Here is a 10,093-nt window from a genome sequence, read left to right as displayed (position 1 = left end):
GACCAACCAGGTTCCGCCACGTGTCCTTCACGAAGGCCAATAGGAGCCTGCCACGTGTCAATCACAGATACGTCCTCTACGGACCAATCGAGGCACGCCACGTGTCCACCCATGCCAAATGGGAAAACCGGCCAACAAGGCCCAATCCTGTCTAGAGGCCCGGTCAGCCCTAGGTTTACCCTAAACCTAGAGAGTGGCACGCATCTCAAGACTATAAATACTTAATTAATCCTCATTAATTAAGCAATTGAGAGGCAATTGATCAAGCAATTAATCTCACCTGAAGACAGAGAAGACAGAAACATTACGGAACACTAATAACCGGCTAATCTCGCTAACAAAGCAGATACCAACATTAAACACTCTCACCTAGAGAGGTCTTATTACTTTAATTTCCGTATTAATTACTCCTTAATCAGGTACTAACTTGACCGTTGGAGGCGGAGCTCTCAGGAGTCTCCGTTATTTTGCAGGTACAGGCGTCCGGTTCCAGTCTCGGAATTGTAACTCTCCCGCAGGACATCAGAAAACCCCGAAACATTTGGCGCCGTCTGTGGGGAGAGTACTTCAGAGATGGCATCCAAGTCTGTACCGACTCCTGAAGAGAGGCGTCCCCTAAACGACCCTCAAGTTCAGTCGGACCATGACACCGAAAGTGAATTTGAAGTGGAAACTCATACAGCTCCAGACGGGACCCTAAGGGCCCGACGTACCCGTCATACCGAAAGGAGGGAACGGGAGCATCTTCAAACAGGAAGCGAGCCAGCAGGCGCACCGCCTGCTCGGCAACAGCCGACTGATGGGTCTGCTCCCATCACAAGGAACAACTCATGACCTTCATGAGGGACTTCAAGGGAGAGATTCAAGAGTTGATCAACAAAAAGCCGCCTGCTTCAGTCAAAGAGCAGTCGGCCAAAAAACCTTCCACTTCACTGAAGAGGAAGCCAGTTCAAGGCGAGAGGCGACTCCTCATCCTAAATCTAAGAAGCGGGAGCCACCTGCTCTTGATTTCACAAAATCCGTTATCCTACGGGAAATAGGAAACCGGTTCGTCATATTCAGGCGGACGGGTCAAAGCAAACGTTCACAGATGCTCGGCTACTGCTAGAGCAGAAGAAGAGTGACCGATTGTCAGAGTCGGCTTCTACTTCAAATTTTCAAGACAGTTTGCGAAATGCCTCGATGAGGCATACTCAGTCGTACCATGAGAGTCAGTCAGGCGGCACCTCCCGTCAGTCCGGCTTTCATAGTGCCCAGGCGGTACCAAACTTACCATTTGTGCCGCAACAACAGTATTTTATGCAGCCACCTCCATTTGGTGGACCTGCAGCAAAAAACGTCCAACCTATGGACTGGCAGCTACGGTTGCTTAGACTTGGTGAACAGCCGTCGGCCTTCTCCAAGGAAATTACTGAAGCCGCTCAGCCGGCCAAAGTAAAAAATGTACTAGTAGGCGCCTATGACGGCACTACTAACCCAGAAGACCATCTGATGGCATTCACCAACCTGATGTACCTTCAAGGGTTGGATGATCCCACTTGGTGCAAGTGTTTCCCAGCGACTCTCAAGGGAATCGCACAGCAATGGTTCGGCAAACCTGCCGACTGGTTGTGTAAACAGCTTCAGGACGCTTGCTTACTTATTTGCCTCCAACTTCGCCATGAACATCCCTGCGAAGAAAACGACCCTTGATTTGGGAACAATTCAGCAGGGCGAGAAGGAGGGGCTTCGTTCTTACATCAGGCGGTTCAACCTGATGAGAATACAGATTCAAGGGTTACCGGATGAGGTAGCTTATACTGACTTTTTCAGAGGTCTCAAAGACGGGTCTACCTTCAAATTTGATTTAGTTCGAAAAAGGGTGGCGACTCTTCAAGAGGCCTTGATTGAAGCAGAAGCCTATATAACAGGCGACTGATCTGTGTACGATAAAACAGTCGGACGGGAAAAGGTTCGACAAAAGAGAAGGACGACAGAAACAGTCGTCTAACAAAGATGAGAAAAGAAAAGAGGTCTGGGCGGTTGATTCCTCTAAACAGCCGGCCCAGAAAAAGAAAAAAGAATTCAAACCATACTCCCCAAAGTATGTGTTTAACAAGGATAACCAGTTTATCCTAAAAGAAATAAAGGGACGTTCTCAATTGAGAAGCCGGTTCCCCATGAAGGGTTCTGCAAACAACCGGAACCAAGACAAAATCTGTGCTTATCATGATGACGTTGGTCATCACACCAATGACAGCATCAGTCTCATGCGGTACCTAGACCGCTTGGCTAAGCAAGGTGATCTTGACACTTATGTCAAGAAATCTACGGGAACACTTCCTCAAAAAAGCAGTCGGCCAAAAAGAATCAACAGACCGACAGTTCCGATACAGATGATGCAGTCGTCTACACCATTGCAGGCGGCTTCTCAGGAGGCGGCCCCACTATTAGGGGCAACAAAGATAATATAAGGCGGTTAGATGTAAATTCCGTTCACCAAGAACGGCCGTCCAAATATACATTTCCTGAGATTGTCATCACTGAAGAGGATCTAGGAGGGTAAGGGGGCCGCATGACGACCCTCTCGTTATTGAATGTAAAGTGGCCAACCAGAGAGTTGGCCGAATCCTCATAGATACCGGGAGCTCCTCAGATCTCATCAGCAGCAAATGTCTGTCAAAACTGAAATATCAGACGAACTGCATACATCCGGCCTCCCACCCTTTAATAGGGTTTGGAGGAGGAGTCTTCCACCCACTGGGACGAGTAGATTTACCCATTCGCCTGGGCGAAAAAGGGAAGGACGACACATGGTAGTCCGGTTCCTAGTAGTAGAGGAACTCTCGGCCTACAACATGATTCTGGGTCGACCAACCCTGAATAATTCCAAGGTTGTTATAATCCCGTCTCTTATGCTGCTTAAGTTTGAGAGGGATAATGGAACAGTCGGCTCCCTAAGGGAGATCAGAGGATGGCCCGAGAGTGCTATCTCTCGGATGTCAAGCCCACTGTTATGGCCACTGGGTCAAGTGGAGAAAAAACAGACCTTGACAATGTCAAGGAGAGTGCGCCTGTTCAAGAAACAGGCGACAAAAAGAGAAAGGCGTCCCAGACAGAGTCCGCAAGAAAAGCAAGAAAATAGCAATCATTGGCAGAGGAGCGGCCGGATGAGTTCCGCCCTCAGCCGGCTGGTGAGCATGCGGACCTGATCTTAGACGACTCACGTCCTGACCGAACAGTCAAAGTTGGGACGACTGCTCTGAGAAACCTTGGGACGACTTTCACAACCTATTGAAAGAATACAAGGACATCTTTGCATTTGAAGTCCATGAAATGCCAGGCATTAGTCCTGATCTGGCAGTACATAAACTCGCTGTGGATCTGAAAAAGAAGCCGGTACGGCAAAAGAAGCGGAACCATGGCGAAGAAAGAAGTCAGGCGGCAGCCGCCGAAGTTAAAAAATTACTTGATGCAGGGTTCATTCGGCAATGTTACTTCCCAGACTGGGTTGCAAATGTGGTGCTTGTTAAAAAGCCGAATGGCACCTGGCGAATGTGTGTAGACTACACAGACTTAAACAAGGCGTGCCCCAAAGACAGTTACCCTCTGCCTAAAATTGATAACCTGGTCGACTCAACAGCGGGTCATGCCTTGATGAGTTTTATGGACGCCTATTCTGGTTTCCATCAAATTCCTTTATGGAAGAAAGATCAGGAGAAGACGGCCTTCGTCACTGATCAGGGTTATACTGTTACACGGTCATGCCGTTTGGTCTTAAGAATGCCCCGGCTACCTTCCAACGAATGATAAACACAGTGTTCTTTGATCAGATTGGGAGAAACGTCGAGGCATATATTGATGATATGATTGTCAAGACTAAACTTCAGAAAGATCATCTGACGGACCTCCGAGAAACTTTCGCCACACTCAGGCGGCACCATGTCATGCTCAATCCCAAGAAATGTGTATTTGGAGTTGAGTCTGGGAAATTTCTCGGATTCCTTATCAATCAGAGAGGAATAGAGGCGAACCCTGAGAAGGTGCAGGCGGTCATTGACATGCAGTCGCCTCGTACCATCCGAGAGGTTCAGAAGTTAACAGGTTGTCTGGCGGCCTTGGGAGATTCCTAAGCCGATCAGGCGACAAATGCCTATACTTTTTCCAGGCAATTAAGAAAAAGGCAAGGTTTGAATGGGGGCCGGATGCTGAGGCCGCCTTCCAGAAATTAAAAGTTCACTTGCATTCCTTGCCGAGGCTGGTCAGCCCTTTGCCCAAAGAGGATCTCTACATGTACCTGGCCGTCTCTGATCATGCGTTAAGCGCTGTGCTCCTTGCTGAAAGGGACGGCTGTCAGCTCCCGGTCTACTTTGTCAGTCACGTACTGAAAAAATGCCGAGTTGAGGTATCCCCTAGTGGAGAAATTTGGTCTTGCACTCTTCATGGCTGTTAAAAAATTGAAGCCCTACTTTTTGGCACATGCAGTCGTCGTGTATACCGACCAACCAATCAAGCGGCCCCTTACCATCATGGAGTCGTCAGGACGAATGATCAAATGGGCCATAGAAATACAGAGCCTCGAAGTTACTTTCGAGCCTAGAAAAGCAGTGAAGGGGCAAGCCTTTGCTGACTTTATTGTAGAGATGACTCGTCCTCCTGACTCTCAAGTTCCAGACCAAGTCTGGAAGGTATATGTGGACGGAAGCTCTACTTCAAATGGTTGTGGAGCAGGCGTCGTATGTCAATCTCCAGAGGGCGACAGGTTCGAGTATGCTCTACGCTTCAGTTTTCAGGCTTCAAACAATGAGGCAGAATATGAAGCTTTACTAGCCGGGATCCGCATGTGCAAGGCGGCAGGGGCAAGAAAAATAGACGCATGTTCTGATTCACAATTGATAGTGAGTCAGTACAATGGCGAATACGAAGCAACCCATCCGGCCATGATCAAGTATTTACAGGCGGTCCGACAAGCAGTCGGCTCCTTGAGGATTTCCATCTGATCCAAGTGCCGAGATCAGAAAACAACCAGGCAGATGCACTGTCAAAATTAGCATCATCCGCCTCCTCCGATACTCCTCGAACTGTTTTTTGGGAAGTAATGGAGAAGAGAAGCATCGAGGAAAACCCTATTGGAATCCTAGACAGAAGCTCAACCTAGATGGATTCAATCAGGGCATATCTGACAAACGGTACACTGCCGGATGATCCTCAACAGGCGGCAGCACTGAAAAAACGAGCCTCCTGTTTTGAAATGATACAGGGAGAACTTCACAAGAGGGGGTACCTTCAACCCTTCTTAAAGTGTGTTACTCCTGAAAAGGGACGAGAGATACTAGATGATCTTCACTCTGGTTACTGTGCTTCTCATATAGGTGGTAGGATGCTTGCTCAAAGGGCAAGGCGGCAGGGCTACTTTTGGCCTACTTTGGAAGCAGATGCAATGGAGATGGTGAAAAAAATGTGACAAGTGCCAAAGGTTTGGCAAGCTAATTCACCGTCCGGCTACTGACCTCACTACCATTCACAGCCCACTACCGTTTGCTAAGTGGGGCATGGACATTCTGGGTCCATATACGCCTGCTACAGGCGGCAGAAGGTATATACTTGTTGCCGTTGACTACTTCACTAAATGGGTAGAGGCGGAGGCTGTAAAGGGAATCAAGACGAAAGATGTAATTTCATTCATTTGGAAAAACGTCATCACTCGGTTCGGGGTTCCCATGTCTATGGTTTTTGATAATGGTCCCCAATTTGAGACGCATGTTCTCAAAAGCTGGTTGGGAGACCAAGGAATTGCACACTACTTTGCATCTGTCGGCCGTCCACAAGCAAACGGCCAGGTAGAAGCCTTTAATAAAATCATCTCAGACGGTATCAAGAAAAAGATTGAACGAGCAGGCGGCTTATGGGCGGATGAACTACCACATGTTCTCTGGGCCATTAGGACGACTGAAAAAGGGGCGACTGGAGAAACTCCATTCCTCCTAACTTATGGTGCGGAAGCTGTTCTTCCAATAGAACACTACGAGCCGACTCTTCGAGTAATGCTATATGACGAAGAGGCAAACTGGGAAGCCATGCGCCTGGCATTAGACTCACTTCCTGAAAAGAGGGGCAATGCTGTTTTGCGCCATGAGATCTATCGCCTGAGAATGACTAGATCATACAACAAAAAAGTACACAGGCGTCCACTCAAAGTAGGGGACTTTGTACTTAGAAAAATGGAAGCAGTTGGTAGGGCTAATGAGTCTGGCAAACTAACTCCCAACTGGGAAGGCCCCTACCGAATCTATGAGGAAGTCAGGGACGGTACCTACCGTCTGGAAACACCAGACGGACAACCGTTGCCTCGAACTTGGAATGTGGATAACCTTAAAAAATATTTCTTCTGAATGATGTAAAGTAAAGAGCTACTTAATAAAGTTTGCACTTACTATTCAATTTTGTATTACGAGGGGCATGCCGTCTGTACCTTTACAGTCGGCTACTCTCCATTGAGTTTTTCACTCTATCTTCAGAGGGGCATGCCGTCTGTACCTTTACAGTCGGCTACTCTCCATTGAGTATTTTACTCACAATACTTAGCTAAAAAGATTAGGGCCTGGCCGACCCTGTGTCTAACAGGCGGCTACCCTTCTTTTACTTAGCACCTACGTTCACCAAGAACTTACCAAGGCCACCGGCCGAATGATCAGACCAGGCGACAAGCCACCTGATCAAATCTACAAAACTAATACGACCTGTCCCAACATCATAGCAGGCGTCCGACGGCATCCCTCCGGATGAAATTCGTCGCAGAGAGCAGCTCCCTTTTGGGTGGAACATTGTTCTATAAACTAATTACATGGCACCTATACGACTGTCCCCAAGGGCAACCACGTAGCCGTTTTTGAGACAAGGATAACTCTATCACTAACCAAACCAGTGGTAGCAGTTGACATCTGAGTCAGATGACCGCCTGTATTACTTGGGATAAATGCAGGGGGTACCTATTGAGTTAATAGCCAACAAACATTGGCGAATCAAGGGGTCTAGCCGGCCTACTCCGCCTGGTACCTCTACTACTCAATCTAGACTGTGACGAAGACTAAGTAACTCCTATGTTAACTTAATAGTCACTCAAACTTAGTATGGAGCCTAAAAGGTATGAGTCGTCCGCCTGTTTTTAATAAACAGGGGCTCTCAACCACTACTCTTGCTAGGTTAACAAATTACGAGTTAAAAGCCAACATTGGCAATAAAGGGAAACAACCGGTACCCGCCGCTTGTTATCCTACTTAATTCCTTGGCGACTAGGTAATACTATTTACTTGGTCAGACCGATTGAATAAATAGTTCGAATACCGATTGAATAAATGGCCGACTGATCGTCTATCCTGGAAACAGACAACCAGTCGTCCAGGGGCATAGGCGGCGTACTTACTATTTGTACCTGTCTGCAACGTTCGGCCATGTACAACAGTCGGTCTAGTGAACAATGGGATACTTAGACAAATTTGAATCAAAACAAAAATTTGATTAAAAATAAGCCGGTCATTAAAGACCAGCAGAATATTCAAAGCCCCGGCCCCCTGGCCGGGTAAATACAAAGCAAACGGCACGCAGGCCGTGAAAAAAAAATACTTTAAGCTTAAGAAGGGGGCAGTTCAGTATTAGCAGCTGCCGCCTGGTCAGCACTCTTCTTGCTGGACTCGGCTTCAGCTGCACCCTCTTTTGATGCCTTACCCCCAAGTGGCACAAGCGCCACAACCGGCTCTTCCTCCTCCTCCAACGTATCTTCCAACGCCTCTTCTTCAGCAGCCGCCAGGATCTCTTGATTATATGTTTCCGAACACTGGCGGTACGTTCTTTCCCATGAGGCAAAGTCGGCATTGGGGAACAGGCGGCCCCAGGTCATGCGCTGGATTTGAGCGGAGTCTTCCACCATCTCCCGGACGAGCTCTTTCTTCTCTTGCTCGGCCTTTTCCGAGAGCTCTTGGGTAAGACTCTTCTCTTGGCTCACCAGGCGTTCTTTTACGTTGGCCAAAGATTTCTCCATGGCTTCGTAAGAGTGCATTTTTTGGCGAAGAGGTTTCAGCTCGGCCTTAAGATTGGTGACGGTCGCCTCCAGCTCGTCATTCTTCTTCTGGGCCGCCTCTAACTGAGCCCGAACAGCGGCGGTAGCCTGCGCCTGATAATAAAGAATATCAATGGTCAGTACTTCATTTTGGGCAATTTGAAACATTGCCTTATCACAGTTGGAGGCGGCCATAGCTTTTGCGGCCTTTACCTCTTTGTTTTTCCGATCAATCGGCTTGCGAAGGCTGTTAACTCGGAGCAGGGCCTAAGTACAAAAAAAAAAAAAAAAAAAAAGTCAGTTTCCAAACAAAAAAGATAACAGGCGTCCTGGAACTCAAATACTCAAAAATATGCTAAGTATACCTCAGCAAGGACCCCTGCAATCCCATCAAGGTCAAGGGTGCCGGCACCCCTGACCGCCTCCCTTTCAGATGGAGGAACTGCTTTGATCATGGACTTGGCTACCTCAACCAAGTCAAGCCCCTGAGGGCCGGCTGCATCAAGCGTAAAAAAGCAAGTTAGACCTAGTCAAGAAGGAAGCAAGTGTGAAAGTTTTTACAAGTGATTGTCCATACTTCTAGGCGGCCCCGCCGGGGTTTTAGAAGAAGTGGCCGGCTGCTTCTCAGCCGCCACTGTTTTCCTGGAAGACCCAGGAGAGCTTGCAACAGTCGTCCTCCGGGCCTTGGGGTCCGGCTGTTGCGAGGAAGAAGCTCTTGGAGTGCCAGACTGAAAACAAAAAGAGTTAGTATATGCATAAGACAACTCCTAAAAGAGGAAGAGTTTTCGAAGCCTACCAAGGGTGCCCCCTTGTTGGGGGAGTCGGCACAAGACAGTTGCATGAGAGAGGCCCGCAACATGGCCGCCGCAGTCTTGGATGCTGTTATTTTACTCATGGCGTCAGCTGCAAAAAATAAACAGCAAAGTTAGTAAAGATCCCAAGTAAACAAGGCGTAAAAAAAAAAAAAAAGTATTTGTCAGGCCGGCTACCTCTAGAGCACCGACTGCTGAGGCCACAGGCGGCCAAAAAGTACTCGTCATAGAGCCACTTGAAGCTCGGGACGCAGTTTAGGGGTACTTGCTCTCGTACCCCTGAAGTAGAGTTCACCCTAGTCTCTACTTTGAAGAGTCCTTTGTCTAGGATCTCTCTTTTAGCCTTTGGGGGAACAGGCGGCATGCTGCGGCCGCCTGCGAGAAGAGGCGGATCCCTATTCCACTTGTTAAAACGTTGGTTCAGCTCCGTGTCTGAACCCTCAATGATAAGGAGGGTGTTCCGCCAATCCTTCCATTTGTTCGCCTTACCTCTCGTCATGAGGTAACCCCTATGGCTTGTTAATTGATACCAGCCGGTACCACCCGACTTAGGGGTCCGGCTGAGATAGTTCATGTGGGCGAAAGCCTCAAAGCTTGGCTCCACCCCGTACATTTCGCACCCGGCCACATAGCCGAGTACGTTTACCCAAGAGTTGGGGGCTAACTGCCATAACCCCAAATCATACCCATCTAAAATCCGCTGAACAGCCGGATGTAATGGGAAGCGCAGTCCAGCTTTGATGGCCGCCACATAGCAGCCAAAGCAGCCGTCATCATAGCTGGTACCAGCCGGCCAGACGACAGTGTCTTCTGGATCCGGCACGAACAGTAAAAATTCTGGGCCCATTCTGTGGTTAGCAATAAAGCTCTCCACTTTGTCTTGCATGGTTGCGATCCGGCCCCGGGGTACCATGCAGTAGTAGGGGGCGTTTTCCTCTCTGTAAGAGGCGGACGGCTCCGCCCAATTGTCCCCCTTCTCAACTGCATGAGAAAGTCTCGCCTCTTGTAGGCGGCTATGTCTTTCTTCTGAGCCTGGAGAACTGTGGCCAGAAGAGCTGGACTCGGACTCGTCCTCTGACGAGTCCGAAGAGGACGACTCCTCCCCTCTCCCAGAGGGGCCCGCCTCCTCTCCCTTAGAGGGAGCAGGAGGAAAATTAGACATATCAACGGTAAGATGGGAAGGGACCACCTTGGCCCCTCTCTCAGAACTGTCGGCTTGGCAGCCGCCTCGTTTCAATTCTACATC

Source organism: Chenopodium quinoa, unplaced genomic scaffold, assembly GCF_001683475.1.
Source record: "Chenopodium quinoa cultivar QQ74 unplaced genomic scaffold, ASM168347v1, whole genome shotgun sequence".
Taxonomy (NCBI): domain Eukaryota; kingdom Viridiplantae; phylum Streptophyta; class Magnoliopsida; order Caryophyllales; family Amaranthaceae; genus Chenopodium; species Chenopodium quinoa.
This window is presented reverse-complemented; position numbering follows the sequence as displayed.